This window comes from Dipodomys merriami, unplaced genomic scaffold, assembly GCF_024711535.1.
Source record: "Dipodomys merriami isolate MVZ:Mamm:240054 unplaced genomic scaffold, mDipMer1.0.p SCAF_3, whole genome shotgun sequence".
NCBI lineage: Eukaryota > Metazoa > Chordata > Mammalia > Rodentia > Heteromyidae > Dipodomys > Dipodomys merriami.
The window spans coordinates 9,829,881-9,841,366 of record NW_027204492.1 but is presented as its reverse complement, the minus strand read 5'-3'; the positions used below and the strand labels follow the sequence as shown (position 1 = coordinate 9,841,366).

The following is an 11,486-nucleotide window of genomic DNA, read 5'->3' as shown; positions in this document are numbered from 1 at the left end:
TTGACTCCTATTGATCCCCATAAGTGAAAGTTATTTCCAGATGGTTCATAGTTTTAATTAGAAAAGCAAAGATTATACAGTTTCTAACACAAAAATATAGAGAACTTAAAAAGATACTTCTCTCGAGAGGAAATAAGAATAGCCAATAGACACGTAAAGAAATATTCAACTTCACTGGCTATAAAAGAAATGCAATGCTTGGTAAGAAATGTACGCATTATCCTGCCCATGTAATTGTAACTCCTCTGTACAGTATGTTCACAAATAAATAAAATTAAATTAAAAAAAAAGAAATGCAAATCAAAACCACATTGAGATTCCACCTCACCCCAGTTAGAATGGGCATTATCAAGTAAATGAATAAAAACAGATGCTAGTGAGGATGTGTCCAAAAAGAATTGCTACTATACTGTTGGTGGGAATGTAAAATGTTTCAACCACTCTGGAAAGCAGTATGGAGGTTCTTGAAAGACTAAGCATAGAACTTCCATATGATCCAACTATCCCACTTCTGGGAATTGACCCAAACCATCACAAACAAGACCACATTAAAGCTATCAGCACAATTATATACCTTGCAGCATTATTTACTATAGCTAAGATATGGAACCAATCCAGATGCCCCTCAGTAGATGAATGGATCAAGAAAAGGTGGCATATATACACAATAGAATTTTTTGCTCCCATCTGAAAAAAATGATATCACCACATTCATAAGGAAATGGAAAGACTGAGAAAAAAATCATATTAAGTGAAGTAAGCTAGATCCAAAGAAATATAGGCTCAATGGTCTCCCTCATTTGTAATAACTGAATATTGTCTAAGATAGTCCTAGCAGAGAATCACAATAGCTCAATAGCTAAGTACATGCTATCATATAAAATGATGCTAATCGAAATGAACTCCAAGATATGGAAATAAGAGGATTTTTGTTGTTTTTAATGTGCTGTATGAAGTTATTTTTCAATTTATTTTTCCCCTTTGATTTACCATCTGTTGTCATTGTTTTTTATTCTGATATCCTGTGTCTTGTGTATATGTTTATCTGATTTGGGGAAGGGAAGAAGAAAAACAACATGGTAAGACAAAGGACAAAGGGTGAATTAATGTAACAACGATACTCACAAGACACTATGTTGGAAATGAACTTTACAATTCTGGGTGGAGGGAGGAGTTGGGAGGAAGGAATTTGGGAGAAAAATGAGGGAAGGGGGTAACAATGTTTGAAAAGAAATATACTTATTACCTTACTTATGTAACTGTAAACCCCTCTGTAAATCACCTTTACAACAAAATAAAAATTAAATTAAAAAATAAAGAAAGAAATTACAAAAAGAAAAAAAAATAGAGAACTACCTTCATGAGAGGTTGACCCAGAATTTTTAAATTGGTCAAAGAAGTCTTCACACTTATAATACAAAAGTTGAAGTCTTTTTGTACTCATAAATGCATTTTCAACCAAGAGGCTGGGAGAAAGTATTCACAAATTGTAGTTGGTTATGATTTTGTGTTTAGATTATATGGAAAAACACCTGCACAAATCAATAGAAACCAAAAAGAAAAATCAAAGTATGGGCCAAGTACTTAAAGGAGTACTTCAGAAAAGATAATATGCAAATATCCAATAAGCTTATGAAAATACTTAGCATCATTTGCTCTCATGGAAATGACAATTAAAGTTACAAGGAGACATTACTACATCTCCCATAGAATGCTCAGAATTTGAAATGTGGGAACACCTAATGCTGACAAAAATATTTAAAGACTAAAGTTTTCTTACAAAGTTAGGGGGATATAAAATCATAAAATAACTTAAAAAGTTTTGGCAATTTCTTACATAAAATTGAAATTCTGCTTGCCTTCAATTAAGCTGCTTAACAATTTCCCAGACAAATTAAAACATTTAAGAGCAATTTCGGAAGAAAAAAAAGCAGTGTGTGTTTAATTAACAGCCACTCAAAATTGGAAACAATCCAAGTGTCTATCAGCAGGGAATGGACAAACATCTTGTAATACAGTCTTACAATGCAATAGCACTTAGCAATGAAGAGGCATGAAGTAAGGTTCAATTAACGACATAAATAAATACCATATGTATAATCCTGCATGTAAGAATCTAATATTAAGAGCATAAAATAAGTGAATTTAAGCAAAATTCTAGGAACAAGCAAACCTAGTCTCTGGTGAAAATTTTCAAAATAGTTTCTCTTGACTGAATTGGTATTGACTTGTAAGCTTCAGGAGACACGTGAGTACATCCACTTGAAACAAATTTTCAGTAAAATTTGTATATTTTAGTTCAAGTAAATTTTACATACCCAACAACGGTGAAACAATAAGAAATGTAGGATGTGTGGGCTCCATAGTAGTATATGTAAAATAAGAAAGTCAGTATAGTATTACTTCTTGAGGCTAGGTAATGAGATTTTTGGTTATAGATTTACTAGGGCTTATTTTAAACACTCCACAACCATTTCTGATTTACCTTGCTTCAACCCTATTGTACAAATGTTTCGTAAAGAATATTCCTTTAAATAATTACATTTACAGAAATCCTAATACCTTGAATCCTACTTTTTAGACACCAGACAGAAAATTTTGACTTAATTGAATTAATTCATTTACTAATGTGTTTATTTTCTGCAATATTAAGAACTGGAGAGAAATTCTCAAATGCAAGTTAAGATTCAATAGAAATAATCATTTGGCACTCATATATAATGAGATACAGAACTAAGTGTGATGATATCATCTTTTGTTCCCATCATACTACAAGGGCTCACCATGCTCTTTTTTTTTTCGGTTTTCAAATATCTTTTATTGGAAGGCCATGCATTGCCTTCATTTATTGTATTTCAAATCACTGTACAGTTACTTTTGTGAAAACACCTCCTGCATTTTCTAGTACAAAAAAACCCCTAAAAATTGTTTCAGGAATGTAGAGAAATATCCAACTTAAATAGCAAAAAAGTGCACCATAATTACTACTGCACTGCAGTCATTTCTGCATTTCCCATGTTTCTTAAATAACTATCTTCTCTGATAACATACAATATAAAGAGCAATTATGAAAATCAGACATTTACATATACTTCTAAAGTCTTATTGAGAATATCCTGTTGGCATTGGATAGCCAATCATAGGCTCAGCTGCCGTAGCAGGATACGCAAATGCCTGTTGATTCATACCATTGTGCATGTTTGGAACATTACTTCGGTATTGTTGAGTGCTAGCATAACCTTTCTGGTAAGTCCCTGTTGGATTACCAGTCCTAAACTGGTCTGTATACCAGCAGACACAAACTTCCTTCCAAAGGTCCCATTGGTATAATTTGCAGCACTGTAAACACCATTCTGAGTTTTTGCCCCAAAATCTCTCTTAAGCAGACTAGAGTAACCTCTGTCATAATTTTCCTGGTCTTTAAAAGTATTAAATCTACCCCATTTTGTCCACAGAGTATCTGTCATCCTTCATGCCTCCTCCACCCCTGGAACGACCTGAACCTCTGTATTCGACCAATTGTAGCCACTTGGGATTAATTGCTTGATTAGCTTCACGAAGCACAGAGATAAGGTCGCTCACTTGTTATTAGGTGTAACGAAAGTGTATGCTGTGCCTGTTTTGGTACTGCCAGCAGTTCTTCCAATTCGATGAATATAATCCTCTGAGGAATTAGGGTAGTCATAATTGATGACAAATTTCACATCTTCCACATCTAACCCTCTGGAGGCCACATCTGTAGCAATCAGAATAGGAATGTTTCCATGTTTGAATTCATTTAGAACCCATTCAGGCTTCTGTTGACTTTTGGCATCATGGATACCCATGGCGGGCCACCCATCTCTCCTCATCTTTCTGGTAAGCTCATCATATCTTCGTTTGGTTTCAACAAAAACAATGGTTTTATTCTCCTTCTCGCTCATGATCTCTTCCATTAGACGAATAAGTTTCTCATCCTTCTCTACATCATGACATACATCCACAATCTGAAAAATGTGATTTGCACTCAGTTCTAGTGCACCATGGTTTATATGAATGTAGTCTTTCAGGAAATCTTCAGCAAGCTCTTACTTCTTTTGGCCAAGTCGCATTCCACATTACGGTTTGTCTATCAGGTCTAATCTGATCCACAATCTTCCTTATTTGGGGTTCAAAACCCATACCAAACATTCTATCTGCTTCATCAAGGACAAAGTAAGTTGTTCTTCTCAGATTGGTTTTCCCACACTCTAAAAAAGTCAGTCTTTGTTGTAATGAGATGTACAAGTGGTTATGTCGAACAACGAACTTTACAACTTTTGTCAGGGGCCGGGTGGTGGGGGGTGGGGGGGGTGGGAAATGGGAAGGGACGGGAAGGGGAAACAAAGGAGGAGGCAACAATGCTTGATAAGAAATGTACTCATTACCTTGCCATGTAATTGTGATCCCTCTGTACGGTATATTCACACACACACACACACACACACACACACACACACACACACACAAGTCAGTCTTCCATGTGTTGCAATACAGATTTCCACACCTCTCTCCAAATCACATATTTGTGATCCCTTGGGAGCACCACCATAGATGCAAGTAGACTTCAAACGACAAGCTCTACAGTATTCAGCAGCTACTTGCTGCACCTGCTGGGCCAGTTCTCGAATTGGTGCCAGCACCAAACAAATAGGCTCATCAGCTCTTTCTAGGAATGGCTGATGATTGATGTGAATGATGGCAGGCAGCAAATAAGACGTTTTCCCAGATCCACTCTGTGCTACTCCAACCATGCCCAATCCACTAAGAGCAACTGGCCATCCCTGAGCTTGAACAGCAGTGGGTTCAGTAAAGTTCTGCCTTGCAATCACATCCATGACATTTGCAGGGAAATTTGCTTCATAGAAATTCAGAACTGGTTTTGGACAGTTATGACCTCTCAATGCAACTTCCTTGCTTCTTCTGTATGTCTCTACCTCTTGTACTCAAATATGATGAAGAGAAAGCTCTTCAAGGAACAGTAGTTGAGGCTGAGCCTAGGAGAAGCCTATCAGGCTTCTTTGCTTCATTTCATTTACTGGGCTACAGTGCCTGCATTCTGATTAGACACATGGTCATATATCTTGATATTTAAAAAAAATGAAATGTCAAAGCTCAAACTTCCTTACAGGACTTCTATGTTAAGTGTATCTGTTATTTGTTTCAACATCATGGTTATTGATGCACATATTATAATGCCAGGTCTTAGAATTGAAGAATAGCCTTATTCTGTTTATCAGCTTGAATTTGTTCATGATGCTAATGGATGAGGTTGTTTCATCTTCAATCCTGTAATCTTATTATTACAAAGAGATTATAATTTTAGCATTGGGAAATAGATAAATGTTGTAATTTATATTGTAAATGAATACCTATAAGCATGTTATATATGTGTGTACATAAGTGAATAATTCAAAATCCAGAATTTTATGTCCATTAACTGGCTAAATCTCTAAGCAATAAACATTGCCAAGTTCCTGCATATTCTACTTGCTATTCTAAGGGACAAGAAATTTTGATATAAGTTTTGGATCTGGTTATAAATAGAAGTGGGAACCCTTTGAGAAACAAAGTGAGAAAAGGCGGGGTTGGCTCTTTTCCTTCATTTATGAACCACTTTTGATCCTTTACTACTTAGAGAACACTAATCACCATAACTTTTCTTGGCATCCATGCTTCTCTTCCTGTAATTGAAGGTCCACTCTTGCATGGTGCTTTACTCATATTCTCCATTTTTTTTCATAAACCTAGGAAGTGACTTTCATTATCCTTCTTCTGCAGGTGTGAATCAAAGTGATAAGGAGACTTTTCCAGGACAGGAGCCAGGTTTCAAAGCAAAGCTGATGTTGTATTATTTGCTAGTCCAACTTAGAAGTGTACTTTTCCATCTTAAATATTATAAAAGTTTAACATATTTGCTTTTATACAACATTGTAGCTTTATTATCCTGATATATTTTTATTCAATGTCTTATGTGGTACATTTTCTTCTTCCATAGTCTGTAGAAGTGCACTATGCTCTCGTGGTAAGGCTTGTATATACGCATTTGTACGTATATGTATATATGACTATATACATAGACATGCATGCATATGTATATATATGTACATGTACTTGCTTTTGTATGTATATACATATGTGTAGGTACATATATACATACATATATGTATATATTCATACAATATCTTACAATATTGAAAAACTGAAAAAGCAAAAAATAAAACTGCATCCTCAACAGGATTCCACACTGCCTTGGGAATTAGAAACAATATCAAGTTATCATTTATCAAATTCTAGGTATCTTTTGGAATGCTCACAGGAAATTGAAAAACAATACCAGAAAGGTTAAATAGAAAACCTGGGGAAAAAAGTCATAGATGTTAAGGGAAGAATATGTGTTGAGAAGAAGATAAATAATAGTGTCAAGAACTCAAGAACATACATGCCTGGAAATTGCCTTTGAAATTCAAATTTGGATTGTGGGCAAGGGCATATCTAGAAATCTGGGCTTGTATGTATTAGGAGGGAAGAAAGGGAATCTTTTCTAGTTTATCTGTTACAATGATGTTGTGAGATAGGTCATAAGAATTTAACACTTAGATAAAATGCATGACTTTCCTACATATTTAAAGGGAAATAAAAGTTAAATTCATTTTTAATCTTTATCTGAAAGATTTGATCAAATTCTGTAACTCTTTACTTTTAGATATGAAAGAGGGTGAAAACATAAACACTGTCAAAAATGTTTATTCCGATCAGATTACAAATAATCACTCCTTCACATTTTCCTCATTAAGGGAAGAAGATCACACCAGTGAGATCAACTAATTTTTATATGTTTAGCACTTGAATTCTGAAGATACATCAGAGTTAGCTACATAGACATGACCACAGGAAGGCCCAATTTGTTCTGTAGCTATAGAATGAATAAGAAATCATGGTAATTCAAGAATTTTAATAAGATTCATTAGCAAACATGAATTCTCTATAATCATGGATATATCTTGTTGTCCATATAAGACAAAAATGATGTAAAAACTGTGACTAAATTTATTTTAGTGCAGTCCTTGAAAAGAGAATGAAAAATAACTTTGAAAGTATGTATTTTCCAAAATTTCTGTAATGATTATGCATTCATTTATCATGAGAAACAAGCAAGCAAGGGCAAAAGTAAAATATACTGACAATACTATTTCCAAAAATGAAAGGAATCAGAGTCTAAGATTCCAAGAGTAGTAATGTGGGTAAATATGATCAAGATATATTTATATACATGTATGAAAATATCAACATGAATTCATTATTTTGTACAATTTAAATATCCTGAAATGGCATTTGATAAGAAGAGAACATAAGCACAGTACTCTCAGTTCTCATACAAGTGTTGGGCCCCTTGGGTAACCTAGGTCAAGGAATATATGTTAAGAAAATGAAGCTATAGAACTCAAACAATTTTCATGTTCTTTTTTTTGGGGGGGGGTCCGGTCGTGGGGCCTTAACTCTGAGCCTGGGCTCCACTTACGGCTTTTTTCTTTTTGCTTATGTGGTGCTGAGGAATCAACCCAGGGCTTCGTGCATGCAAGGCAAGCGCTCTACCACTGAGCCACTTTCCCAGCCCCAATTTTCATGTTCTTGATCATGTAGGATAGCCCAAGACTAAATATTTGACAGATACATTATCATTATCCCTGTTTTCCGATGGAAAAAATAAGACTAAGCCACAAGGAGAAGTAGTACCTTCCTTGTCCATTGCTACAAATATGAAATGTGATAGAGACAAGATTAAAGCCTTGTAAAGAAAGGACATTGTGTAATAGTCAGCAGAACATAAAGTAGGTAGTCTAAGAGAGACTTAGAAATCTACTTTGGTCCCATGTTTCCAATGTATAAAATGAGGATAATAGCTCCTTTTGAGAATTCTAAAAAATGTGAGAGATATTTTTCTTTTTTATTGTTTCTATTTATTATTTTATACATTTTTTAATTGTGAAAATACTGTATGGAGAAGTTGCCATTACATGGGCAAGGTATAATTTTCTATATTGATAATATGTGCTGTACGTGCTAAGTATTCAAATAATTCATACTATCACTTTGGTTCCCAGGTGTTGTGATTCAATTTTCTAACCTGCTTTTGTATCAGAATTTCTAAAAGCATTACCAATATGCAATCGACTGAAACCTCAAGGAAACTATCCTAGTCCTATTGCACTCTTACTGAATTGGAAATGCTGGGGTCAGGGCCTAGGAATCTTCAGTTTTCTTGTGTTCTTTAAGTGTTTCCCTAAGAACTGGTGCAATTCTCACTTCAATGATAAAAATAGAACTAGGTTTCAAACATCTTCCTTCATTGAGAAATAAAGTTTGTTAAATTTATGTCTTGTACCTACATTTCCTGTGATACAGGAGCATTTATATGCTAAGGTTTTCCTTGCTAAATACGTGTTTGTTTTTATTGCATATTCAAAATTTACTTTATTAAATAAAATCCCCAACCAAACATGGAAAGCCAAATGTATTATGGTTGTACAAGAAAGTATCCTTCATCACTGGTTTCTCTTAATTTAGCACTTTGAGTCCATAAATCTCATTCTCTCTCTAAAAAGGGACTTGTCAGCTCCTTAACTATCCAAGCATTTGCAATGGCCTGACCATTTTTGCCCATCATAAATCACATATTGAAATCCTCATCCCACATTTTGGCTTTTAAAATTAGGAATTTTGGGGAATGGCTCGACTTATAAAGACAGAGTAGTCCACATGAATAGGACTAGCACCTTGTTGAAAGAGATGACAGGGAGCTTTCTTGCACCATGTATCATGTATGCACATAGAGATCAGGGCACTAAGTATGAAGTAAAATGGTTGTCTTTACATCCTGAATCTGTTCTACACAAGAGGTTCCTTTTTTGGCTAAGAAAACTGAGCCTCAGAGGCATTAAAAATTCATTCAAGGGGGGTGGGGAGGAGGCTAGGAAGGGATATGAAGGGTAAACAAAGGAGGAGGCTGCAATGCTTGATAAGAAATGTATGCATTATCCTGCCCATGTAATTGTAACCCCTCTGTACAGTATGTTCACAAAAAAATAAAATAAAATAAATTCATTCAAGGTCTCATAGATATTGGAAGGTATTTGGAACAAAAAAGTCATTTGGCGCCAACTTAAATTTACTTTTCATCATAGATATGCTTTATTATTCTCATATGACAAATGACTCTCATCTTCTCTACTAAGACTCAGAAAGACAAGCAAAAGTAGACAATTGATATGTTTATTGAATAGATGTGGAATAAAAGGAAAAGTATCATGTTGTTTAATCAAATGACGCATTACATTCAAAATCTTTTTTGTGGTATAGATGATAAAATTGCAATGAAACCATGTTTTGATAGAATGTATACTTTTTTCCCCAGGTTGCCTACATTGATTAACTTATCCATTTAAACCATACTAATTGAAAAGCTATGCAAGGAATGATGTAAAAGGTACAACAGCCCACATACAACTAATGTAGTTTCTGCACTGCAGAAACCCACAATCAGATGGGGAATAGGAATAATGATATAAAATAGGACAATTTGTCAAGAGATGAGTTGGTATTTGAATGCCAGGATGAATAGCATGTATCATGGTACATCATGTAGGCTGCTAGCCCAGAAAGCAGAGACACATGAATGAACATAGTCTATTTAGAACTAAATGCATTTCAGGTTTATTGGAATATGAAATGATGCAAATCAATGAATAAGAAAAGAAAATAAAGTTTCAGGATGAAAGTAGAAATCACATATATAAAGTTATGTATGGAATACTTGTAAGAACTTATAAATAATGTAGGAGAAAAATATTTAAGTGGATTCCTCAGGTAACTATGGGTGCTTCAGATACAGTCACAGCCTGTGCAAAAGCAAACAAAATTCCTAATAAATACATAGACTGTATTTGTCTTTGTGACTGTGTCGATATTCACAATGATGTTGCAAGAGCTAGCCATTATAGTACTAGTTTACACTAGTTCTCAGTGTCAAACAATCACAGTTAAAATCAAAACCAATTTCCTTTAGAAAGGCTTTAATACAGAAGGGAAGTGTATTAAATTTACATCAGAGCACCTGTCATTTTAACATTCCATATGCTGAAGGTTGATTGAGAAATGGTAATAGGGGGATGAATTTGATCAAAGTACAGTGTATGCATACATGGTAAGATCGCAATTGCATCCCTTTGCATAAGAAATGTGTGAAAATAGGTTTACACACAAACCAAATATATACATATGTATATGTATATATATGGGATGATTGTAACTATGGGAATCTTATTTTGTTTGCAGATAGCATAAAGAATCTCACTGTAAGGCTGTTGAACAGTGGGGAATAAGGACTACAGCAAAAGAGTGCAATAGACAGAACTAATCGAATTAAAATATAATTTATACATATTTGAAATACCATGCTGCAAAAGCATGGTATAATTAACCTACACAATAAAAAAATAATGTTTGGTTGGGGGATGAGTACAAGTGAGATGGAAGAGGCTCATCAACGAGAGTGAAGGAGAGTGAATATGGTCTAAGCACTTATAAGCATATGTAAAACTAGGATAATAAACCTGTTGAATTTGTTTTAAGAATGGAGAAAGGCATGGGAAAATGATAGAGGGGGTTAGATTCCCACAAGGTATATTGTGCACATGTATTGAGATGTCAAAATGAAAACTCTGTCCCTTGTATAACTAATGCATGGTAATAAAATAAAATCTGAAGAAAGATACTTAAGTAAATACTCTGTTTGATGAACACATAGAAGTACACATAAATCATTTCTGGATAACAATGGAAATTATAAGATGTAAGCTGAAGTATGATTATTGTCTCTAGGAAAGGAACTTGTGTTATGTTTGGATTATAAGCTGATTTAGATGTTTTGTCAAGAAACGCTGCTTTACTAGAAAGAATGACTGAGACAAACTGAATATTCACACTGGGTAACTGGCAGCTATTTCTGAAACATGAGTGCGGTGAGTCTGTCAGTTCAGGGAAAAACAACTGACAGTATTTGTTGTCAATGATGAGATTGGAGCTTTCAGTGAAAATTACATTTTGCTATACTTGAATCTATTAATGAGCTTAACAGTTTCCCAATAACTAATTACTTTTCTAAAGAGATAGACAATGGTATTAACAAATGATTATAATGAATCCTGGCAATATTTGAAAGATCTCTATAACTTAAGGAACCAACATTTTCAAACTGGCTGGTGCTATTTGTGACAAATCATGCATGGGTAATATCCATTCAAATTGTAAGACAGAGCAAGGAGATTTTTTTTGGTGTTGATGTAGATCAAGCCTAGGGATATGTGCACAGTAGACAAATGTTCTACCATTTAGTCACATCATCAGTCGTTTAGCGCAACAAAGGATTTTATTGTAACAAGGTATCAAAAGTTCACTGATAAGATGTC

The 11,486-nt window shown here is 34.5% G+C and overlaps 1 pseudogene; it reads right to left on the bottom strand.

Moving 5' to 3' along the window:
* Positions 1–3,097: 3,097 nt before the first annotated feature.
* LOC138839728 (probable ATP-dependent RNA helicase DDX5 pseudogene) lies at positions 3,098–4,856 on the bottom strand (annotated as a pseudogene).
* Positions 4,857–11,486: the final 6,630 nt, after the last annotated feature.